This window comes from Hylobates moloch, unplaced genomic scaffold, assembly GCF_009828535.3.
Source record: "Hylobates moloch isolate HMO894 unplaced genomic scaffold, HMol_V3 SCAFFOLD_3497, whole genome shotgun sequence".
Taxonomy (NCBI): Eukaryota; Metazoa; Chordata; class Mammalia; order Primates; family Hylobatidae; genus Hylobates; species Hylobates moloch.
This window is the reverse complement of record NW_026655772.1, coordinates 778-6588: the sequence shown is the minus strand read 5'-3', so window position 1 is coordinate 6588 and position 5811 is coordinate 778. Positions and strand designations below refer to the sequence as shown.

The window sequence follows — 5811 nt, the reverse complement described above, 5'->3', positions numbered from 1 at the left end:
GGAAAGCCTGAAAGTAAAATCTGTACTGTTTAAATCTGGAAAAATGTTTATACTGACTAAATAATTTCCTCAAATCTGGTCACCTTTCTATGGGAAAATTGCTCATCCTAAAAATGTTTCATGCATAAAGTCATTTGGCCTCTTAACTGCACTGTTGGATATTTTTAAGACCAAAAGCTTGCTAAACCCAAAACAGCGAAAGCATTCAGTTGAAAATAAAGTGAAAAGCCACTTACCTCTTAGAGGGAGAAAACAGTGCTCATGACTTTAGGCCTTAATAGTTTCTAGATCCCGATTGGCTGCTCTGAAAAGCCATCTTTGCATTGTTCCTCCTCCAGCTCCTTGCTCGCTGTGGCTGCCTCCGCCGCAGACTCTGGCAGCTTTATAGCCGGAGTCCCTGAACTCTCGCTTTCTTTTTAATCCCCTGCATCAGATCACCGGCGTGCCCCACCATGTCAGATGCAGCTGTAGACACCAGCTCTCAAATCATCACCAAGGACTTAAAGGAGAAGAAGGAAGTTGTGAAAGCGGCAGAAAATGGAAGAGACGCCCCTGCTAACAGGAAGCTAATGAGGAAAATGGAGAGCAGGAGGCTGACAATGAGGTAGATGAAGAAGGGGAAGAAGGTGGGGAGGAAGAGGAGGAGGAAAAAGAAGGTGATGGTGAGGAAGAGGATGGAGATGAAGACGAGGAAGCTGAGTCTGCTACAGGCAAGCAGGCAGCTGAAGATGATGAGAATGATGATGTCGATACCAAGAAGCAGAAGACTGACAAGGATGACTAGACAGCAAAAAAGGAAAAGTTAAACTAAAAAAACAAGGCCGCCATGACCTATTCACCCTCCATTTCCTGTCTCAGAATCTAAACGTGGTCACCTTCCAGTATTGAGGCCCGCCCGCCCACCGTGGGCAGTGCCACCCACAGATGACACACACTCTCCACCACCCAACCTAAACCGTAAGAATTTGCAACAGGGGAGGAAAAAACCAAAACTTCCAAGGCCCTGCTTTTTTTCTTAAAAGTACTTTAAAAAAAGAAATTTGTTTGTATTTTTTATTTACATTTTATATTTTTGTACATATTGTTAGGGTCAGCCACTTTTAATGATCTCGGATGACCAAACCAGCCTTGCAACCGTTCTCCATCCTACTTCTGACTTTACTTGTGGTGTGACCATGTTCATTATAATCTCAAAGGAGAGAAAAAAAAAACTTGTAAAAAAAGGGCCAAGCGCAGTGGCTCACGCCTGTAATCCCAGCACTTTGGGAGGCCAAGGCAGGTGGATCACGAGGTCAGGAGATCAAGACCATCCTGGCTAACACGGTGAAACCCCATCTTTTTTTTCCCTTTTTTTGTTTATAACGTTGCTGGGGTTTTTTTGGCCTGTTGGACGTATGTGTGAAACAATGTTGTCCAACAATAAACAGGAATTTTATTTTGCTGACTTGTTCTTTAAAAAATGGTTGCAATATCCCAAAGAGAAAAGTAATAAACAAGTAGGCTTTCAAAAATATCAAGGTTATTGGTATTTGAAATCAAACTATGGCTAGGCACGGTGGCTCACGCCTGTAATCCCAGCACTCTGGGAGGCTGAGGAGGGAGGATCACTTCAGGCCAGAAGTTTGAGACCAGCCTGGCCAACATGGTGAAACCCCATCTCTACTAAAAATACAAAAACTAGCCAGGTGTGGTGGTGCACATCTGTAATCCCAGCTACTTGGGAGGCTGAGGCAGGAGAACCACTTGAACCTGGGAGGCAGAGGTTGCAGTAAGCCAAGATCACACCACTGCACTACAGTCTGGGTGACAGAGTGAGACTCCATTTCAAAAAATTTTAAAAATAAAATCAAACCGTTAGAGTAGTTCAGACCTTCCCCTAACACTTGCAGGGCCCAGACTAAGAATGCAAAAGAAGGCCCAAATATCCTATATTCAGGTATTTAAGTTGCAAATCGAATTAAACTGTCAGAGAAAACATGCTGTATCTTCCTAGCTTGACAAATGTGCCCTTCTGAAACATTAAACTTTTTTTTGGTGGGGGGGTGGAGGGGACGGAGACTCGCTCTGATGCCCAGGCTGGAGTACAGTGGCGTGATCTTGGCTTGCTGCAACCTCCACCTCCCGAATTCAAGCAATTCTCCTGCCTCAGCCTCCAAAGTAGCAGGATTACAGCCATGGGCCACCACACCTGGCTAATTTTTGTAATTGTTTAGTAGAGACAGGGTTTCACCATTTTGACCAGGCTGGTCTCAAACTCGTGACCTCAGGTGATCTGCCCACCTCAGCTTCCCAAAGTGCTGGGATTACAGAACATTAAACTTTTAAAATTGGTTTAAAGCTCTATTTCTCCTAAGGTAAAAAAATGGAGCTAGTGCAATGGTGTGCACCTATAACCTCAGCTACCCAGGAGACTGAGGCAGAAGGATTGCTTGGCTCAAGAGTTTGAGACCAGCCTGGGCAACACAGCAAGACCTTGTCTCAAAAAAAAAGAAAAAAGGCAAAATGTCAAGATAATTGAGTGTGATTACGGTTGAATGTGTCTGGATGCTCTTATGATAAGCTGGTGATTTGGGGATGAGTAATAAAATAAAATACATATTGCATTATTATTTTTTTTTTTTTGGCCATCACTTATTTTATTTTCCAAGACGGAGTCTCATGCTGTCACCCAGGCTGGAATGCAGTGGCGCGATCTCGGCTCACTGCAACCTCCGCCTCCTGGGTTCAAGCAATTCTCCTGCCTCAGCCTCCTGAGTATCTGGGATTACAGGCATGCACCACCATGCCAGGCTAATTTTTGTATTTTTAGTAGAGACAGGGTTTCACCATGTTGGCCAGGCTTGTGTCGAACTCGTGACCTCATGATCTGCCTGCCTTGGCCTCCCAAAGTGCTGAGATTACAGGTGTGAGCCACCACACCCGGCCCACTTACGTTATTATAATTGAAATCTGCATATAATTTATGCTGTACCGACAGTATAGTTGCTTGTTACATCTAGTCCTACATACATACAAATGTAAGAACAGCATGCATCATTCAGTGTTACAAAATGTTTCTCAGGTGCTATACACAACTGTGGTGAATACCAAAGTAATTTAAGTACTTCAGGAATCAGAATTGGAATGTGAAAAGAACATGAATGCTCGGCATACCAATATTTCAATTAGGCAAGAGCCAATTGCTTTCATGCTATCCACGTGTAAAGATTTGGCAGGCAATTTTGTTTTTTTCTTTCCTAAGTGCTTCCCCCTCTGGAATCCTTCCTCTAATTGGAACAGTATCTGCTTTGACATCAGTGGCATACAACCCACAAACTCTCATGACCTTTGTATGCAGGTGCCTTGTGTTTTGGGAGCATAGGTCAAGAGATATCCCTTGGTGAGCAGTGTTGCACATAAGCATTGGTGTTTAGGGCTTTAGGTCATGCTGTGCCAGCATAGGGCATGGGGTCCTGAGAGATGAAAGTACCATTTGCCTGTAACAAAGCAACATAGGTATTGGGGTCCATAAAATGTTTTGGGGTGCCAGGGTTCAGAGCAGGGTCCCTCTTGCCTGGGTCTGAAGGAGATATTGCTGCACTTCATAAACAAAACATTTGTACTAATTATGCCAAGAAAATTCTTTGTTCAACCTGATTCTACCCCTTTTAGGTATCCAATATAATAAATTACAACTCCACAGTATTAATGTCTTCTCAAAGTAGAATTATAAGAATGATAGAGAAATATAGTAATAAGGGAAACAATAAATTGGGGTCCTGTTCACTAGCAAATCGTGCCTGTTCATTGTTGAAAATGTGAAAATTAAGGTAAATAGCATTATTTTCTAAAGCATGTACACAGGGTAGAGCTGTTGTAATTGTGTTTTTGTTTTTTTTTTTGCATTTCAAAAAGTTTCCTAGGCCAGGCGCGGTGGCTCACACCTGTAATCCCAGCACTGTGGGAGGTCGAGATGGGCAGATCACCTGAGGTCAGGAGTTCGAGTCCAGCCTGGCCAACATGGTGAAACCCCGTCTCTACTAAAAATTACCCATTTTCCCTAGTTCATTCAACAGTGGGATTCCTGTGGACTTATGTTTTCTAGTTTTGTGGGGGAAAATCAGAACTACTTTCCCAGAGGAAGTGAAAGTTAAGCTGAGACTTAAGGAGGTGGCATTCAGCCAGGTGAAGGGCAGTAATCCAGGTAAAGTATCGAACTATATATCCCCCCAGTTCTCAGGAGTGCTCAGGGGACATTCCCATTAGTGATGATTCATGTGGCAGTGAGTCGGAGAGGCAGCTGACTGCCACGCAGGACAACTGTTGTTTTACTCCTAGCTATCTCTCTTGCCCAAGCAGTAGTATACAAGTGGGCATGTCATATATTAAAAAATATATATTCAATATATACAAATATGTGTCATATATTATTTATATTATATGTATCTATAGGTATCCATCTATCTATCTAGGAAACAACATAAGAAATTTAAGAGCTGGTCCCTTGCATTGGAGAAGTTTATATAGCAGTGAAGGATATAAACAGGAGAATCAAACTTAGGGAAAGTGAATAAGGAAAAAACATCACGAAATGCCAGGTGAGTGAGTGACCTGCATCATACTTGCACTTAAAGCTTCATCTCTTCACTCCCTGAACAGCCAGTGAAACAGAAAGCAAGGATAGGGGAACTGGCTAACAGCTGGTTTTGATGTCTTGTCCCACCAAGAACTCCTTTCTGGCCTGGCGCAATGGCTCACGCCTGTAATCCCAGCACTTTGGAGGCTAAGGCGGGCGGATCACTTGAGGCCAGGAGTTTGAGACCAGTCTGGCCAACATGGTGAACCCTGTCTCCACAAAAAATACAAAAATTAGCCAGTCATGATGGCGCACACCTGTAGTCCCAACTACTCAGGAGGCTAAGGCATAAGAATTGCTTGAACCTGGAAGGCGGATTTGCAGTGAGCTGAGATCGTGCCACTGCACTCCAGCCTGGGTGACAGAGTAAGACCCTGTCTCTGGAAAAAAAAAAAAAAAAAAAAGAAGTTCTTTCTGATATCTGGAACCCCTTCCGTCAAAAAGAAAAACACCATCAAAAGAAACCAGTCACCCCATTACAGTGTGCAGGTAAAGAGCACTGAGTTAGACCTCTTCCTCCAAGGGCTGGTCCCAAGCTGCAACCTGGGCACTCCTATAGCTAGATGCCTGCGGTGTGCAGCAGCTCCTCAGCCCAAGGCCTTTGCGGAGGCTGGGCTCATCCCACTCACCTAGACCTGGTGAAGGGGGAAGGGAGGAGGGCCAAAGGTGTGGGGCAAGGGAGGGTGAGGAGAAAGAAGGAAGACAGAGACTACAGCACTCCATGGTCAGTGGCATAAAGGAGGGCCAGCCACCTGTTGTCAGGGCCACTATCACAACCTCCTGCTACTCCCATGCATGGGAGGGGCAGGGCTGGGCCTGGGTGCTACCTGGGAGAGGCATCCATCCGTAATCCGGATCCAGGCCCCACCTGTGCCCCTTCCCCTCTGGAACTCCCACCCTCACCTTCGTCTCTCTGCCTGGTTCAGTCTTTCCTTCAGGGGAAACCTCTGGCACTATTTGTCCAGTAAAATAAGGGCCCCGGCTTTATTCTGGGAAGCTCTGAATAATAATTACTGGGGAGAAGAGGGAGGAAGTAACGCAATAAATTAAGAAAGGAGTGGGCCCTGATGAGGTCCCCACTACTGTGTTGTCACTGTGCTGTTGTGGTGCTGCTGTCAGCGCACCCGGGCCCACCCAAACCTTTCCATTTCTTTCTTTTTTTTTTTTTTTTTTTGAGACGGAGTCTCGCTGTCTCA

General features: G+C 44.8%; 1 pseudogene; it reads left to right on the top strand.

Annotated features, from left to right (window-relative positions):
* The first annotated feature begins 439 nt into the window (after positions 1-439).
* Positions 440-784, top strand: LOC116465173 (prothymosin alpha-like; annotated as a pseudogene).
* Positions 785-5811: the final 5027 nt, after the last annotated feature.